This window comes from Dasypus novemcinctus, chromosome 22 (assembly GCF_030445035.2).
Source record: "Dasypus novemcinctus isolate mDasNov1 chromosome 22, mDasNov1.1.hap2, whole genome shotgun sequence".
In the NCBI taxonomy this organism is placed as follows: Eukaryota; Metazoa; Chordata; class Mammalia; order Cingulata; family Dasypodidae; genus Dasypus; species Dasypus novemcinctus.
Genome location: NC_080694.1, coordinates 29,119,557 through 29,139,910, shown reverse-complemented (window position 1 = coordinate 29,139,910; position 20,354 = coordinate 29,119,557). Strand labels below are relative to the sequence as shown.

General features: G+C 38.8%; 1 pseudogene; it reads right to left on the bottom strand.

Moving 5' to 3' along the window:
- Window positions 1-7,201: 7,201 nt before the first annotated feature.
- LOC139437378 (olfactory receptor 7C1-like) lies at window positions 7,202-8,120 on the bottom strand (annotated as a pseudogene).
- Window positions 8,121-20,354: the final 12,234 nt, after the last annotated feature.

The following is a 20,354-nucleotide window of genomic DNA, read 5'->3' as shown; positions in this document are numbered from 1 at the left end:
CAGGGAGCTGTACAGAACATATGTCCAGGGTGCATGGTAATGATTGGATATACTCATAGTGGCAACAATTAAAAACCCAGCAGGGGGGGTACTGGGTTCCTGGCCAGTGGTGCTCTGTCGTGGTCCCTAGGGGAGCAGAGATAGTCTCCCAGGTACAGCGGCGGGGACTGGGAGGGAGTGAGGGTTCAACAGTGAGCCCCCGATGCTAATGACTATGCTTGTGAGCTGATAAACCTAAAATAAGAACAAGGCCTAGAGCAACATTGTGCCTGGGAATTTCCTCCTGTCAGCCTTCATGTTACTCAAATGTGGCCAGTCTCGAAGCCAAACTCAGCATGTAAATGCAATGCCTTCCCTCCAGCGTGGGACATGACACCCGGGGATGAGCCTCCCTGGCAACGAGGGACCACTATCAAATACCAACTGATGATGCAACTGGAAAAGGACCTTATATGGAAGGTTCAATGCGGATCAGCAGAATATCCATGTCTACATAAAATAACATGACTTTAAAATGCTGTTTGACCTAAAGTAAGGGGGAAATGGAAAGGAGAAATGAGTTTATATGGCTACGAGTTTCTAAAAAAGAGTCTGGAGGCTGGCAGAAGGATTGCCCTCATGCACAACTGAGCAGAGTCAGAGAGACAGATAAAGCAGATACAACCCCCAGATATTGGTTCCTATAAAGGCTAAAGAGACCCATGAGAGTTATGGTCATGGCCGATGGGGTTTACTACCAGGGCAGATGGCCCCTCTTTGGAAATGGTGTTTATGTGTGATGAATCTGGACTCAGATGGGATCTCCCTTCATAAGACTTTCATACTAATCTGCTGGAGGTGCAGTTAACGTTGGGGTTTAAGATAGAGTTAGGGGATTTGAATCTCTGGACTGATAATGTGATAGCCAGGTCCTGAGCCTCAACAGACTCCAGCACCTACAATCTGATTTATTGGACTTACCACATTCAGCTAAGATGGAGTTGAAGAAGGACAATCACCACACCATGGAGCCTAGAGTGATTACAACTGAAAATGGGAGGATGGCAGCCAGCATCCATGTGGAATCTGAGCCTCCTCTTGACATAGAGGTGCAATGGACACAACCAATCCAATGTCCACATAGAAGAGGTGGCATTGGATTGGGAAAAGTGGACATGGTGGACGATGGGTATGGGGAAAGGCAGGAAGAGATGAGAGGTGGTGGCGTATTTGGGACATGGAGCTGCCCTGGATGGCGCTTCAGAGGTAATCACCGGACATTGTAAATCCTCACAGGGCCCACTGGATGGAATGGAGGAGAGTATGGGCCATGATGTGGACCATTGTCTATGAGGTGCAGAGGTGCCCAAAGATGTACTTACCAAATCCAATGGATGTGTCATGATGATGGGAACGAGTGTTGTTGCGGGGGGAGAGGGGGGGTGGGGGGGTGGGGTTGAATGGGACCTCACATATATATTTTTAATGTAATATTATTACAAAGTCAATAAAAAATAAATAAAAAAAATATGCAGGTGCTTCCAATTCTTCTGAGAGGGATGATCTGGGAATGAGGAGAAATGGGAAGTGTGACATTGGAGAAAGACATTAGAATGTGAAATCCAGGACCTTCTCATTCAATACTCTACTCTAGAATTTGCTTCTCTTGCAAACTCAGTTCTTGGCAGTGGAGGGAGGAGTAATTGCTCCTATGTTTGAAATATACTCACTTAGGCATGGGCTACCTTATTACAATGCATTATAATAGGTAAGCGTTCTGTTACAGTTTTCTACTTTCTCTTGGTTTAAATGATGTTCCTTGGACCTGGGTGTGTTTATTCTCACTTCCCCACTCTGGACAGTAAATCTTCAATTGGCAGTATTCATCTTTTCTAAATTTCTCATGTTAGGGTCCCAAAGTATTTATTCTACTCATAAAACATTCAATTAAACAGAACACAGATCACTCAAAATGTATCTTGCCCTCCTTCTATGTAACATATATTTCATGGTTTTCAGACAGCAAATAAATCCCCCACTTATCCAGGAAAAAAACAGTTTTTCCCTCTGTAACTTGGTGTTTATCTCTCACTGAAATTATGGAAGTGTCTTTCGATGAAATCTATATTTTAGGAACTCTCTGCAAGGTTTCCCTTTTTAAAAAAACCTAACTGTACTTAAGTTTCACTGATAAAAGACAATATGATGCTTTTTTCCCCTTATAGCCATTTATAAACGCTTAAGGAATAAACTTTGTTTTACATGAGAACAAATTTTACCCTCAGTTTAGAGTGAATCATTGCTTTCACATATTTTAGGATCCTGGAGAAGAATAAAATTCTACTGACAAAACCAGGAATACTTTTTTATTTTAAAGGAAAAGAGAAGATGCAGGAATGGGGAAATAAGAAAAGATCTTTGTAATAACATAAGTTCGAGGAGAATATAATAGAGTTGAAAAGGTCTGCATCACTCACATATGATATTTGCTTAATAAAAATGTTACCTTATGAATCAGTGTACCAGCTAAATATTTAGAAAGGAAACAGGAAGTTTCTTAGGGGATTTTGAAAGATACCAATCACCCTCTCTTCATAAATACAATCAAAGTGTAAGTAAGTTTGGCATCCACAACTGAGTCTTCTTAGGGTGTGACTTCAGTAGGGTAGGTTATTCTTAGCAGTCTTTTCTCCCTCTTTCTGGTTTGTATTCCTGTCCTCCAGAAGGAGAAACTGCAGGTGGTGGTGCCTATTTAATCAATACTGAAGACATGAGCCTCCTTCTCCCTGACTGCAGAAAGGGGGCATATCTGTGTCGTCAATAATTCCAGTGGAGTCTTCTTGATTATACAGTGTTCCTGATTATAACAGAAGTATCACCTTTCTTAGCTGGACTGTTTTTCACTCTTTTCCATACTTCCAAATATTGAAAGACATAACTCTAGTTTCTTCAGTAACATGAATGTTCATGACTACCACGTTTTTTCTCAAGATTCTTTTTCAAAATTTTCTTAATGTTTTTATTTTTAAAGAAGCTTTAGATTACATAAATGTTACATTAATAATACAGGAGATTCCCATATGCTCCAGCCCCTCAAGATCCCACACTTTACCACATTAACAACTTGTTTCATTAGAGTTGTACATTTGTTAACATTGAAGGACACATATTGAAACATTGCTAACCATGGACTACACTGTAGATTATAGTTTACCCTCAGTCTCAGACAATTTTATACGCTGTGACAAAATGTATAATGGCCTTGTTTCCATCATTGAAAGGTCATGTAGGAGAATTCTTATGTCTCCAAAATGTCTCCATATTATTCCTTATTCTTCCCTTCCCTCCCCTCAGAACCTCTGGTGGTCAATGCCTTTATTTCAATGATAAAATTCTTTAATTACTATAATAACACATCTATAATAGAATAATAATATCTAGTTATTATAATGTACAATGGACTAAAGTAAAAATTCTTAAAAGCTTTTATTTGGAAAGAGATTTCTGCTAAAAAATAAGCCTTTCATGTAAACTATTTTGTACCAGAACTGATTACAAAATAGCAGTCTTGCAGGGTAGCAATTGGGAACTGATACATCAAATTGTTGGGAGTGAGAAGACCACTGACACTATTTCCATGTGGTAAATGTACATAATTGCTCTTGTATAGCTTGGAAAAAATGATTCACAATATATTGTTTCCAGTAACATTTAAAGAAAGCACGTAGGAAAGGTATTGACAAACTGGTTTATGTGAAAAATGATTTTACTGAGAATCCTAATTCAAGTTAATGTGGAATAAGGTGGGGCTCTTAATTGCACTGGAGAGAATTCCAGAAAAAAAGTGACAAGGTGAGGGTTTTTAATTTTCAGATTAAGGTGTAATCAAAACATAGACATTTTATAAAACTGCATGAATGAAATATCTTTTCCTGAAAATTTCAGTTCTGATAAGTGTATGACTCACATCAGAGACTGAACCTGTGTGTCAATAAATTACAAGTGAAAATGAATTCACAGCTTTGCCAAAGAATTTGAAGTGAATACAAATATGTAAGCAATTATTAACATCTTCAAATATGACCATTAGCTCAGAGAAATCATTACCTCCAAAATGCCACTCTGGTTTGCCATTTGTAGTGATGGCAAGGAAATCAGTTGATGAATGAAGCATTCACCTTAGTCTACCCAGAAGAAAACAGGAAGCTTACATAAAAGTCTGAAATTATGTCTTAATATCTGGGTTTAATATAAGAATAAGATATAGTAGGAAAGGCAGAAAAACACATATTTGCTTTTTATGACCCATAAATGAGGACTATTATTGTAGGGAGTGCTGAAAGAAATTTCCAGAAAATATCCTTCAATATGGAAATATTTTTTAAAGGGCAAACTTACATCGCTGGAAGAATGATAGAAATTATTGAAACCATCATTGTTTGAAAAATCAGGGAATGTGTTGTTGATTACAACCTAGCTTGAATTATGATTTTGTAGGTGCAGGAGAAAGGCACATATTGGAGATAGAATGTGGATTACTATAAAGCAGTCAGATGACATCTCCAGTTCAGGATGTGACCTCTTTCAGGAATGAATGAACAAGCCCTGGTAGGTGGTACAGAGCCTTTGCTAGGAGAGCTTATTTTTCACTAACACCATAAAACACAAGCAGTTTCTTTCATCTGGGAGTGACTGCAATACACTTTCATCCCTCCAGCACCTGCTATAATTTTATATATACAGAATAAACTGAATGAAATATTTTACTGCTGAAAATCCAGGCAGCAGTTTCTATCTTCAATCCTGAATCCAGGAATACAATGAGGCAACACATGATGTAAAATAATACAAAAGCAATAGGAATCCGTGATATACCAAAATGAAACAAATGTAAGTTTTTATTAGGCAAATGCAAGATTATCTCTCTATACACTTACAAAGTACCTAGATTAAGATCTCCTCTAATCCATATTTTATTCCTCCACCTTGTGTACCCTGGGATGGTGATGTCCACTCCACCTCTAAATTGAAAGTTGGCTTAGATCCCACATGGCTGATGGGTGGAATTCTCCTGCTTGCACTTTTAGACTCTCTCGGTTCCCTGGTATGGTGGTTGACCATCCTCACCACCCTGTTAGCTGACACTGGCAAATCCAATGAATTTAAGAGCAGGTGTTGCAACTCTCCTGAAGCTCATTCAAGTCTCCTGACCATACAACAACCCCAGCACCAACAAAAGGTTGAGTAAAAGTGACAGAGAGGCACATGTAGAAAGATCACATCTGAGTCCAACTCCATCACACTTCAGGGTACAAATTCCAAAGTAGTATCTTCTGGCAAGGCACTGAACTCCAGAATCATCTGCCATGACCATAGGAATGAGGTGTCTCTGTAGTCCTCAGGAGAACCACTACCTGGGGTAGTACCTACTTAGGCTGTCTCTGAGATCCTGCTGAAAGATGCATAAGTCCAACTCATCTGAAGACCTGAATCATTTTGAAGTCTCTTAGCCATATGAACTAATTTGTCTTTCCCATTTCCCCTTTTTATTCAAGTTATTTTTCTAATTGTATCACCAGCTGGTGCTTGGCAGTAATTTCTCGGCACGAGGGATTCTCAACCCAGGGGATATGTCCCATGCTGGAGGGAAGGTAATGTTGAGTTGACTTAGGGAGTGGCCACATTTGAGCAACATGGAGGCTCTCAGGAGGTTACTCTTAGGCACCTTGCATCTCTAGACCTAGTTGAAATTTCAAGCACACAGGCTCATAAGCATTGTCATCAGTATCAAGGGCCCATCATTGGACCATCCTTCTTCACTGGTCTTTGTTCTTGCACTTGGGGGATAGTTGCTCCTCAACTGGGGAGTGCAACATAGTTTCCCAGAATAGGAACTCAGCACTTCCTCAGTTGTCATGTCAAACTCTACCTAATATGACAATTAATATCCAAATTATATTTATATACCCTGCATGAATGCCCTGGAGAACTGCCCCCTGCCCATGCATCCCCCATCAATGACATCCCACACCAGTGCTCCTGCCCTGCAATTGTTGAAACACTCTGTGATCCAAAACTTCTTCAAAACTATATGCTAATATATTTCTAAACTCAATTAACAGGAAAATGAAATATTAGTGATAGGTTTAAAGATAAAAAATAGAATATTTTTATTCTATATTTAAGAAAAACTAAAAGTAAAAAAATAAATCAGGGTATTAAAATGCAAAATATCATAAAATATATTTTACATATTGCCTTCATCACTGTAATCGGTGTTGCTGTGTATGTACAGTAGAAAATCTCTCTCTCCCATTCTTTTCTCAGGGTCTTCATCCTTTGTTTAAAAAAATTATAATGTCTTCAAAAAAGTTTTAGATCACAATAAAGTCACATATACAATACAAGGGAATCTGATATGCCAACATCAAACACTTTTCTCTCTTCCCCCTGCAATTATCTTTTTAATGTGCATATATTTGCTATAGCTGATGAACAGATATTGAAACATAGATACAAACCATGGTTTCACTATGGTTTACATTATGGTTTATATTTTAGATTGTACAATTTTATAAAAATTTGGTTGTACTATGGTTTACATTTAATTTTTTGGTGAAATTTAACAAGGCCTATATCCATCACTGCATAATCTTGTGGAACACTTCCACTGCCCCCAGTTGTCCCATCTTCCATCTATTCTGTTCCTCTCTCCCCCACCCCTTGGGGCCCACAGTGACAACCAAGCTTCACTGCCTGAAAGACACGATTCACAGATACTTGCAACAATGCTGAGGATTTGACACACTAGTCTGTCTGGAGACAGTGGCTGTGGGAGTTGCTGAGTGCTGGGAGAGGGAAGATGTGTGATATGGAGGCATTTTTAGGACTTGAAGTTGTCCTGAATGATATAGTACGGATAGATGAAGGACATTACATATCATGACATAAGCCATTGAATGGACTGTGGGGAGTTGCAAACTACAATGCAAATGATAATCCACACAACCATAAGTTGTTGGTGTGAGAGGAGTGGGGGTGGGGTGGGGAGTGGTATATATGGGAACCTCATATTTTTAATGTTACGTTTTGCGTTATCTATGTATCTTCAAAAGAAGACAACAAAATATTTCATTTTCAAAAAAAGAATCTTCTAGTGTTTGATCTCTGTTAATCATGAGCACTTTTGTAAACTTGAGACAAAGTATCCTTTTATAGACAGAATGTTTCCCAGCTTTTTAAAGGCCTGCTTTATGTCCTTGTTTCTAAGAATGTAAATAAAGGGGTTCAACATGGGAGTAATCACTGTGTACATCACTGAGGCTATTGCATTTGCCTTTGAGTTTTTGGTAGCTGCAGAGCTAAGATACACTCCAATACCTACCATAAAACAAGGTCACTACTGAGAGGTGAGATCCACAATTAGAAAATGCTTTATATTTACCACCAGCTGTTGAGATTCTCAAAATTGAGGATATAATTTTATAGTAAGAGAAAAAGATCCCAGTGAGTGGTATAACCCCCAGAAGTCCACCTGCAAAATACATCACAAGGTCATTGAGGAAGGTGTCAGAACAAGCATGTCTGACTACCTGATTAAGTTCACAGAAAAAGTGGGGCATTTCCATCTCTGTACAAAAAGACAATTGTAAAACCATTAAGTTATGCAAAAGAGAGTCCAAAACACTCAATAACCAGGATACCAGCAGTAGGAGGCCACAGAGCCAGGGGTTCATGATGACTGTGTAGTGCAGGGGGTGACAGATGACCACGAAGCAGCAATAGGCCATTGCAGTCAAGAAGGAGTTATCTAATTGTCCAAAAAGCATGAAAAAATACATCTGGGTGAGACGGTTTTCAAAAGTTATGATTTTGTTGCCTGTCTGAATGTTCAGCAGCATCTTTGGTTTCGTGGTGGAGGTGAAACAGATATCAGTAAAAGACAGGTTGGAGAGGAAGAAGTACATGGGTGTGTGGAGATGGGAGTCCAAGATGATGGCGAGGATGATGAGCAGGCTGCCAATGAATGTAATCAGGTACATGGACAGGAACATTCCAAAGAGAAGGGACTGCACCTCTGTATTTTCTGAGAGCCCCAGGAGGATGAATTCTAAAGCATATGTTTGGTTTTCTGTTTCCATGTGGATGATGAATTTCCTGAGGAGATATTCAATACAATGCAATTTAGCCTCAAGCCATAATCAGAAAAATATAATAAATGGTACTGTTTGTATTGTAATTACATTACGTTAATATTTTTATGGATTTTTATAGAGATCTAGTACCCTTTTCTGAAAATAGGGAAAACATATGTTCCTGTTTCTCCTAGATAGTTGTGATGGCTAGAAACCCTTGGTCATAATAGAATACACTTTGCCAAGGCAATAATTTCCATGATAAATTCTCTCAGACTTTATTTTAAGCAACAAACATTATGACCATGTTTTTGTACCCTGTGACAAAATAGAAAAGAAGAACAAAGTAGTAGGAACCATGTTATTTGGTTGTAACAGTTATTATAAAAACACAATAATTTAAAAAATCTTTTTGGTGAAATGGACAAATGACCCCACACAAATGTGTTCCACTGATGTTTCACAGAGGACAAGGGTAATTCAGTGTAGAAAGTATGATCTTTTCAAGAAGTGGTGTTGGAACAAAAGTGAAGCAGGCTAGTAAGATAGGGAATAGATGGATCTAGAACCTGACAGAGTCCACATGGACATCAAAACCCCCTAATGATGGCTGCTGGAGGAATCTCACCCTGGGATTTGCTACCCAGAACAAAGCCTCCTTCCTGAGAATATGGAAAAGCCTGGATCTTCCCTAGGAACTTTATCACTGGGTCCTCACTAAGGAATGGATGGGCAGGGTAATCAATCCAAAGAGCAAACAGCTGAAACCCCCTCCCCTGCCATTAGCAAAGGGGTGGATAACTAGCAGTTCAAAAGCAAACCATGAGGATTGAGCTTGCTCTTGCCTAGCTTTTTGCCTATTGACCCGTCTTGCCTTCTGCATGTCACTTTCATCATTTTTCCTCTGCCATGTGGCCATGCAAGTTACCCTCGGGACTTATAATCTATAATGGGGAATTGTAGCTTGTAAATTAGCCCTCTTCATCCCTTTTCAGCCCCTTCCTCACTACCTGCTGGGGCCCTGCTCTGTTATTTTCTCCCATTTCTCTTCCTTTCCTACCTGAATTAATTACTGGCCTAACTCACCTGGCGTGTTCTTGAAATTCACTTCTGCAGCATAGCCAAGAACTTAGTTAGAATATGGTAACAATAGGATGCACTCATGCCAAATACAAAAGGAACTTAGGCACTGATTGAATTCATTTCACAAAAATTAAATCAAAATGAATCATACCATTTTAAAGTAAAATGCATTGTGAAAGTGCTAGACTAAAATGTGAAGAAAATCTAAGGGCCCATAGGTTGGAAAAGAGTTTTTAGATATAGTAATGGAAGCATGATTCATGAGAGATTAAAATTTATAAGTCAGTTTTTATTCAAATGTAAAATATCTACTCTGTGAAAGACATTGATAAGGGGTTGTAAGAAAACATGCAGATTTGGAAAAATACTTACAAAACACATCTGATAAAAGATTTGTATACAAATGTAGAAATTAATATTAACACCACAAAATAAGAAAGCATAAGCTGAATTTAAAAATCTGCAAAAGATATAAACAGAATCCTAACTTAGGAAGAAATTCAAAATACAAATACAAAATACAATATATAAAAAGAAATTCAACTTCACTGGCACCTAGGTATTATGACCAAATGCCAACTAACAATGTCTCTGAAAAAGACCTTGGCCAAAAAGGGGAAATATTCAGTGCAGATGAAATTTTATGATTAAGAGATTTTAAAGTGAGTTTGGAGGTCATTACAGAGGTTATGCTTATGCTCATCTCAGCAGAATCTCACTATCTGTTACAGTAAACAGTGCCTCAAACAGTAGGGATCCTGATGGTTCTAGAGATATCTAGACACTGTAAATAGTGCAGGGAATCTCAGGAATTTGGCACCCTGTCAGTAGACCTTACTTTGGAATTTATGCTCCCCAGTGTAAAAGAGTTAGCCTCATTTGTAGATTCCCAACATGTGGCTCTTCTCTAAATGTTATTTAAATAAAGCCATGTGTTGGCACTATCCTTGTTAAATACATGAGCCAGAGCATTATGTTTTTGGTCTGTTCATGTGCCAGTTGAACCCTTAATCTAAGCAGAGTTTCAACACTTACTCTCCAGTTCATTGGACCTATGGAGAACAACTAAGAATGAGATGGTAATGGACAACACCTATCCCAAGGAGCAAAGAATGTCTGCACCTCTAAGCAAGCTAGTTCCACCCATATATCCCAAGGGATCTAAGCCCCCTCTCAATTAGAAACAGTGGGCATCACCATCACAAAATCCTGAAGATTGGGGAATGAACAATGGACTAAAGTAGACATTATTTTTATATTATAGACTTACTATTCTAGCAATGGAAGAATGTTTATCATTGATATAAAGGCCATGGCCACCAGAGATTCTGAGAGGAGGGAGCAGGCAGAATAGGTGTAATATCAGGGCATTTTCAGGACATTGGGATTGTTCTGCATGACATTGCCATGATGGATACAGGCCATTATATGTTTTATCATTACCTAAAATTGTGCAGGACAGGCTCTTAACTATAATATAAACTATAATTCATGGTTACCAGCATTGTTTCTATATGCATTCATCAATTGTAGCAAATGTACTATACTAATGAAAGTTGTTGTTACTATGGGAAAGAGTGGGAGGGTGAAGGGGTGGGGCATATGGGTCCCCTCTATAATTTATGTAACATTTATGTAATCTAAACCTGTTTTAAAATTTTTAAAATTTAAATAAATAAATGAATAAATAAACTCATTAAAACTCTTTTAAAAATTAAACATCATCTGTCATTAGGGACTTGGAAGACTATGAACACAATAATATATGACCACATGTTTATTAGAAGAGATAAAAACCTAAAAACTGAGAATACCAATTGCTGTTGAGTATATGGAGCAATACATCTCTCATTCACTGCTAGTGAGAACATAAAATGGTTCATCCAGAAGACAGTTTCTTTTAAAACTAAACATTGTCTTACCATACAATCCAGCAGTTTTGCTTTTAGGTATATATATATACACACCATATCATATATATATATATGATATGAAAATTAGAGTCCACACAAAAGTCCACACATGAACGTTTACAGCGGCTATATTTTTAAACTCCAAATCTGAAAGCAAACAAAGTGTTGGTCAACCACCACACCAGGGAACAGAGAGAGTCCACAACTGCAAGCAGAATTCCATCCATCAAACATGTGGGATCTAAGGCCCCTCTTGATTTAGAGGTGGAGTGGTCATCACCATCCCAAGATCCTCAAGATAGAGGAATAAAATAAGAATTAGAGTGGGCTTAGTGGTATTCTACTATAGACTTATTGTGACTCTAGGAATGGAAGAAATTGTGTCACTGTCATGGAGACAGTGACCACTGGAGTTGTTGAGTGCAGGGAGAGGGAAGAAGAGGGTGTGATATGGTGGCTTTTTTGGGGACTTGGAGTTGTCCTGAAATATATCTCATGGACAGATGCAGGATATTATATATCCTACCATATCACACTGAATGGACTGGAAGAGAGTGTAAACTAACATGTAAACAATAATCCTAGCTTTGTAGCAATGATCCAAAATGTATTCATTAAATAAAAGGAATGTGCCACACTGATGAAAGGTTGTTAATGTGGGAGGATGGGGAATTTAGGGAGTGGGGTGTATGGGAATGTCATATTTTAAAATGTAAAATTTAGTGTGATCTATGTATCTTAAAAAAAGAAGACCATAATAATTTTTGCTAAAGAAATCTCATAGCGAATTTATAAAAACAAACAAGAAAAATCTTTACATCTCAGTGAACATACTCTAATAATGACTGAAGTAATGAATGCACAATTATGTCATTAAGGCAAATACAACAAATTTTACATGTCACAGGAATTGTATGCTTTTTAATATGTATCAATAAAGTTGATTTCTTTTTTAAAAAGAACTATTTTTAAAACCTCACCACACCATATAATTATTGACTCCATATTTGTGTCCATGTCATCTCTTCTTCATGTACTTCTAGCCTTTTCTCCTTCTGAAATTACTCTAAATCCTCGTCAAGCCTTATTGCATTTAAAATCTCCCTTGTGATGCCTTTACTAACCTCCCCAGGATAAGTCGGTAATTTCTGATCCACTTCACCAGAATTCCAGAGCCACATATATTGAATGACTAAAAGAAAAAAAATGAATAAACACAGGTAAACAGAAAATTTCTACAAGTATAGAGAAAGACGAATGAGTGAAACAAGGAAACCATGCTTCTGTGAGAGGGAAGACCCAAGAGTAAGAGATCAGAGGAAGCAGATTGGGAAAAAAAATCTATTTTAGTTTATCTGCTATTTTCACTCAGGCTTTTCAATAAGACAGAACTTTGTGTTTTAAGTTTTCTCTGTGGTCATAATCTGCTGGTTTCCTTAAAGCTTCTACCAATAAAAGGTGTCCATGGAGTCAAAAATATATTCCCCAGTACCTGTGAAGATTCTGTAAGTCGCTCTGAAATTATCAAGTCAAGGTCTAAGTTCACCAATGCAGGTTCTTCCTTGACAGATGAATGAAGTTGGAAACTCTGTTTCCAAGAAGTGAAGTGAGATGGAATGAGTCATAAGGTCTGTAGAAGACAAATTGTGTTTTCTTTGATGCAGTGAAGGAGAAGCCCATAGAGTATCTGAGCAATTAGGGATTCCATTCCCATGAACCACATTAATGAAGTATTCTTTTGTATCAATCTCCCTGAGATAATTATTTCTCTGGAGATAAGAAAGGAAAACGCAATGCAAATTTGCACCAGTTTAGTCCCTTGTGACAGCTTTGGAGCTCCAAGTTCATCTGTGGACACCTACCTCCCAGGAGGAGGTCACCCTTATTAAGGTATGGGCTCTAGTCTTGTAAGGTTTCCCATACTGATTTCCCTCTTGTTGCTTCTGGAGTAAGATTCTGAATACACTAAACTATCTTATTTCCCAATTTTTCTCCTCTGGAGTTGGCTGTCATGAATGGAGACACCCACTCACAAGTGAATTTCCTCTTGTCTCACTGCTTCTCCTTTCTCCCACACAACCATCTGGTTTCCTACTCATTCAACAATATTTATTCAGCAATACTGTATGGTAAATCCTAAAGTACATTCTGGGAATGAAGAGAAGACAAAGGTACTGTGTTTCCTAACAAACTGTTCACAGTTTTAAAAAGCCAAGAAATGAGCACTCACACAATCCTTAGAAGCCTGCCCCTGGTGCATGCACCTTGTGCCAGATGTCCACCATCCAGTACCCTAAAACAGTAACCCTTCCTTATTATATCATCAACAGTGTTTTCTCAAGGATGGATATAAGACATTTAAAATTACACAAAAAATATATGGGGCTGATAGGCTAAATATAAATCATAATGTAAAACATAAGATAACTAAAAATATAGAAAATTGTGTAGTCTAAAAAATAAACCACAATGTAAACACAAACGTTACCTTATTTGAAAGCTATTGTCTCATATCTGTACATCAGTTTTAGTAAATATGGTATGAATATGTTAAAAGATTACTGCTGTGGAAGGGAAAAGATATTATGTTGGATATGTGGGATTACTGTATATTGTATATATGAATTACTGTGATCTAAAACTCTTGTGAAGATAAGCTTAATAATTAGAAAAAAGAAAAGGAAAAGATAGGATGTTGAATTTTTCCAAATTAATATGTACTGTATATCTAACCTTTAAACTCATTGCTATATACCATTTTACTATTAAGGGAACCTGGCAATATATTGGGCTTCACTTTTCAGGAAGTTTTGGATCACAGAGAGGTTCAACAATGGCAGGGGAGGAATACTGGTGTGGGATGTTATTGACAGGGGACACATGGTTGACAGGGAGTTCTACAGGGCATATATCCAAGGTACATAAAAATGTTTGGATATTTTCATAGTGGAAACAATTAAAAACAACTGAGGGAGTGCTGAGTTCCTAGCCAGGGAAGCTCTATCACAGTCCCTAAAGGAATAGCAACAATCCCCCAAGTGCAACAACAAAGACAAATAAGAATGAAGGTCCAACAATGAGCCCCTGATACTAATGACTATGCTTGTGAGCCTGTGCACCTGAAATAAGAACAAGGGCTAGAGCAGCAATGTGCCTAAAAGTTACCTCCTGAGAGCCTCCGTGTTACGAAAATATGGCCAGTCTTGAAGCCAAACTCAGCATGTTAATTTGTTGCCTTCCCCCCAGCATGGGACATGAATCCCAGGGATAAGCCTCCCTGGTGCCGAGGGATTAATACCAAGTACCAGCTGATGATGTAACTAGAAAATGACCTTGAATAAAAGGTTCAACTCGGACCAGCAGAATATCTCTGTCTACATATAATAACAGGAGTTAAAAATGCTTTATGACCTAAATCAAGGGGCAAATGGAAAGGGCAAATGAGTTTATATGGCTATGAGTCCAAAAAAGAGCTGGGAGTTTATCAGAGGGGTTGCCCTTATGCACAACTCAGTGGAGTCTTAGAGACAGATAAAGTAGATAGAACCCCAGGTATTTGTTCTTCTGAGGGCTACAGAGACCCACAGGTTTTATGGTCATGGCAGATGGGGTTCAGTGCCATGTCAGTTGGCCCTTCTTTGGAGTTTGTGTTTCTGTGTGATGGAGCTGGACTCAGATGTGATCACTTTTCACAAGTCTTTCCTGTTACTTTACCAGAATTGTAGTTGGTGATGGGGATTAATATATACCCAGGGGATCTGAATATCTGGACTGACCATATGATAGCCAGGCCCTGAGCCTCAATAGACTTCAGCTCCTACACTGGTTTATTGGACTTACCCCACTCAGAGAACATGGAGTTGAAGAAGGTCAACCACCACACCATGGAGTCAAGAGTGCCTACAACTGAAAGCAGGAGAATTGCATCCAGCATCCATGTGGAATCTAAGCCCCCTGTTGACATAGATGTGGAATGGACACAACCAATCCAAGGTCCACAGGATGTAGGAATAGAATATGGATTAGAGTATACTTACTGATATTCTACTCATGAACTATTGTGATTAGTAATTGAAGAAAATGTGGCATTGGTGTGGAGAAATTGGCCATGGTGGCTGCTGGGTGTGAGGAATGTGATGAAGAGATGAGCTGTGGAGGCGTTTTTGGGGACTTGGAGTTGTCCTGGGTGGTGCTGCAGGGACAATTAGTGGACATTGTAGGTCCTCCCATGGCCCACTGGATGTAACATGGGAGAGTGTGGGCTATGATGTGGACCATTCACCATGAGGTGCAGCGATGCTCAGATATGTATTCACCAAATGCAATGAACGTGTCATGATGATGGAGGAGAATGTTGCTATGGGGGGAGTAGTGGGGTGAGGGGAGTAGGGGATATATGGGGACCTCGTATTTTTTGAATGTAATATTAAAAAAATGAATAAAGACCAAAAAAGTGAAAATAAAATAAAGATGCAGAATCAGGATTATAGTGGAAAAAAAAGTGTTTTCTCAACATTATAATTTCAACCACGCACACATCAATCCTGCGTGTTCACCTTTCCACACCAAACATACCCACAATTCCATGGACCATCTGACCCAGTGTGTTATATTCGTGAGTGTAGAGCAATACAATGAGCAAGAATTGTTGTACACCGATAATGGAGAGGACACTTAGATGTTCTCAAATAGAGGGGAGAGTATCTCTCAAGAACAAGGCTTGCTCCTAATGGGAGAGGATAGGCCAGTTTGTCAAGCCCTCAGCATTGTTGCAAGTATCTATGAATCTTGTCCTTCAAGCAATGAAGCTTGGTTGCCAATGTGGGCCCCAAGGAGAGGGAGAGAGAGAGAAAATAGATGGAAGAGGGGGTAAATGGGGGTAAATGGGAGTGTTCTGTATGATCTTTCAATGATGGATACAGGCCATGATAAATTTCAACAAAAATTTATAAAAGCGTATGGTCTAAATTGTAAACCATATTGTGTACTACTGAGCATGGTTGGTAGCTATCCAATATTTGTACATCAGTTGTAGCAAATGTAACATCCACAAGTAAAAACATCATTGGTGAGGAAGAGGGATGATGTTGGGTATATGGGAGATACCTATATTCTGTGCATGATTTTACTGTGACCTTAAACTTTTTTGAAGATATAATGAAAAATAAAAAAGGCAAGACACTGAGGAAGAAATGAAAGAGATTGCCTTGCCACTATATATACAAGACAAGACCTATTAGAGTGATAAAATGCAAAACCTTAAAAAAAATTTATAAAAATTTTCATTTTTGTTTTCTTTATATGAGGTCCTCATATACCCCCTCTATATGAGGTCTCCATATACCCCCCACACCCTCACCACACTCCTCCCCCCATAACAACAATCTCCTCCATCATCATGAGACATTCATTGCATTTGATGAATACATCTCTGAGCACCACTGCACCTCATGGTCAGTGGTCCACACCATAGCGCACACTCCCACATTCCACCCAGTGGGCAATGGGAGGACATACAATGTCTGGTAACTGTCCCTGCAGCACCATCCAGGACAACTCCAAGCCCAAAAATCGCCCCCACATCTCATCTCCTCCCTCTCCCTACCCCCAGAAGCCACCATGGCCACTTTCTCCACACCAATGCCATATTTTCTTCGATTACTAATCACAATAGTTCATGAATAGAATATCAGTAAGTCCACTCTAATCCATACTCTATTCCTCCATCCTGTGGACCTTAGAATGGTTGTGTCCACTCCACATATATATCAAGAGGGGGCTTAGATTCCACATAGATGCCGGATGCACTTCTCCTGCTTTCAGTTGTAGGGTCTCTTGGCTTCCTGGTGTGGTGGTTGACCTTCTTGACCTTCATGTTATCTGAGTGGGGTAAGTCCAATAAACCAGAGTACAGGGGTTGCAAGTCTGTTGGGGCTCAGGGCCTGGCTATCAGATCATCAGTCCAGAGATTCAGGTCCTCTGGGTATACACTAAACCCTAGCACCAACTACAGATCCAGTAAAAGCAACAGGAGAGGCTTGTGGACAAAGAACACATCTGAGTTCAGCTCCATCACACAGAAACACAAACTCCAAAGTAGGGCCATCTGACATGGCACTGAACTCCATCTGCCATTACCATAAAACCTGTGGGTCTCTGTAGCCCTCAGAAGAACCAATACCTGGGGTTGTATCTACTTTATTTGTCTCTGGGACTCTGCTGAGGTGTGCGTAAGGGCAACCCCTCTAATAAGCTCTCAGCTATTTTGGAGACTCAAAGCCATATAAACTCATTTGTCCTTTCCATTTTCCCCTTTTATTCAGGTCAAAAAACATTTTAACTCCTGGTATTCTATGTAGACTGAGATATTCTGCTGGTCTGAGTTGACCCTTTTATTCAAGGTCATTTTCTAGTTACATCATCAGCTGGTACTTGCTAGTAATCCCTCGGTGCCAGGAAGGCTCATCCCCAGGAGTCATTTCCCACACTGGGGGGAAGACAACACATTTACGTGCTGAGTTTGGCTTTGAGACTGGCCACATTGTAGCAACACGGAGGCTCTCAGGAGGTAACTCTTAGGCACCCTGCAGCTCTAGGCCTTGTTTTTATTTCAGGTGCACAGGCTTAAGAGCATAGTTATTAGTTTCAAGGGCTCATTGTTGGAACTTCCTTCTTTTTTGGTCTTTGCCATTGCACTTGGGGGATTGTTGCTGTTCGTTTCAGGATTGTGATAGAGCTCCCTTGGCTAGGAACTCAGCACTCCCTTAGTTGTTTTTAATTGTAACCACTATGAAAATATCCACACATTTTTATGTACCCTGGATATATGCCCTAGAAAACTCCCTCCCAAACGTGCATCACCTGTCCATAACATCCCACACCAGTATTCCAACCCTGCCATTGTTGAGCTTCTCTGTGATCCAAAACTTCTTCAAAAATGAAGTCAAATATATTGCCAGGTCCATTAATAGTAAAAAGGAACATAGTGATGAGTGTAAAGGTTAGATATAGAATACATATTAATTTAGAAAAAATAACGTACAAATAAATTGGGGAATCAAAAAATTAAAAAATTCAAAGCTTTGTTTTTGATGCTCTGTCTTCCATTACTGCAATAAATGTTGCCCTGTATGCACATTGGCAAGGCAACTTCTTCCGTCTTTTCCTCACTGTCTATGTCCTTTTTTTTCTTTTATTTCCTAATTATTAAGCTTACCTTCACAAAAGTTTTAGGGCACTATAATTCACATATACAATATACAGTACTCTCACATATCCAACATTAAACTCTTTTCCCTTCCACAGCAATAATTTTTTTACATATTCATACTATATTTACTGAAACTGATGTACAGATATTGACACAATAGCTTTCAAACAAGGTAACATATGTGTTTACATTGTGGTTTATATTTTAGACTATACAATTTTCTAAATTTTTAGTTATCTTATGTTTTACATTATGATTTACATTTTAGCCTATCAGCCCCTATACATTTTTGGTGTAATTTAACATGTCTTATATCCATCCTTGCATAATCTTGTGGAACACTTCTATTGCCCACACAGTTATATTGGTTCCATCTATTCAATACTTCTTTCCCCCTCCCATCAGGGCCCACAGTGACAGCCAATCTTCACTGCTTGAAGGGCCATGTACAGAGATACTTGCAACAGTGTTGAGGGCTTGACATGGTCAACTGCCCTAATGCATTGGGTGCCACCATTTCTCTCAAGAGATACAATTTCCTCTAATTGAGAACATCAGTCCTCCCCAGGAAATGGGTAAAACTTTGCTCTCATTATATGGGTCTCTATCCAATTATATAACCCGCTATTGCAAAATGAGCACTCACACACTCCGTAGAAGCCTGTTCTGCATCAGATTATTACCTTTGAGCATCTTAAATAGGTAACTTTCCTTATATTTTTGAAAAAGTTTTCTCAGCATTGTATTCTCAACCAAATACCTGAGAATCTCCTATGTTCCTATGTTCCCCCACCGTCCTCCTAATTCCTTGGGCAATGTTACCCATCCTCCCATTGCTAGCCCCCCTCAAGTCCACAAAGCCCTACCCAAATTTAGCCCTATGTCCCATTTTACCCCTTCTTTGTGCAAATACCTTCAGCTTATATAGATTTCTCCCATGTAGGTGTCAGCTTACATCTTTCCTCTACCCCCCAATATTCTTTAAACCTATCATCCAGTCTCTAGCTCTCTGAGGCAGCTTGGTTTACTTATTTCATATCATTGAGATCATGTAGTATTTGTCCTTCAATGCTTGGGTTGTTTCACTCAGTATAAGGGTCTCAAGATTCATCCATGTTATCACTTGTGTTTGTAGTGTATTCATTCTTAAAGCTGAGTAGTATTCCATTGTATGGATATACCACATTTTATTTATTTATTTATCCATTCATCTGTTGGTGGGCATTTGGGTTGATTCCAACTTTTGGCAATAGTGAACAATGCTGCTATGAACATTGGTGTGCATATATCGGTTTGTGTCCTTGTTTTCAGTTCTACTGGGTATATACCCAGCAGTGGAATTGCTGGGTCATATGGCAAATCTATAGCTAGTTTTTTGAGAAACTGCCAAACTGTCCTCCAGGATGGTTGGATCCTTCTGCATTTCCACCAGCAATGGCTGAGTGTTCCCATTCCTCCACATCCTCTCCAGCACTTGTAGTCCTCTGTGTTTTTGATAGCTGCCAGACTCATGGGACTAAGACGATATCTCATTGTAATTTTGATTTGCGTTTCCCTAACATCTAGTGATTTTGAGTATTTTTCATATGCTTTTTAGCCATTTGTATTTTTTATTTGGAGAAGTGTCTAAGTCTTGCCACTTTTTAAGATGTGTAGGTTGTCTTTTTATTTTTTGAGATATAGAAGTTCTTTATATTTGAAGGATATTAGTCTCCTATCATATACATGGTTACCAAGTATGTTTTTCCATTGGGTAGGCTCTCTTTTCATTTTCTTGACAAAGTCTTTTGAGGTTCAAAAGGCTCTAATTTTGAAGAAGTCTCATTTATCTATTTGTTCTTTTGCTGCTCGTGTTTTGGGTGTGAAATTCATGAAGTCATTTCCTATTACAAGGTCCTGTAGATGTTTCCCTACATTGCTTTCTAAGGTCCTTATAGTCTTGGCTCTTATATTTAGGTCTTTGATTCACCTTGAGTTGGTTTTTGTATAAGGTGTGAGTTGGTAATTCCCTTTCAGTGTGTTTGGTGGCCTTCG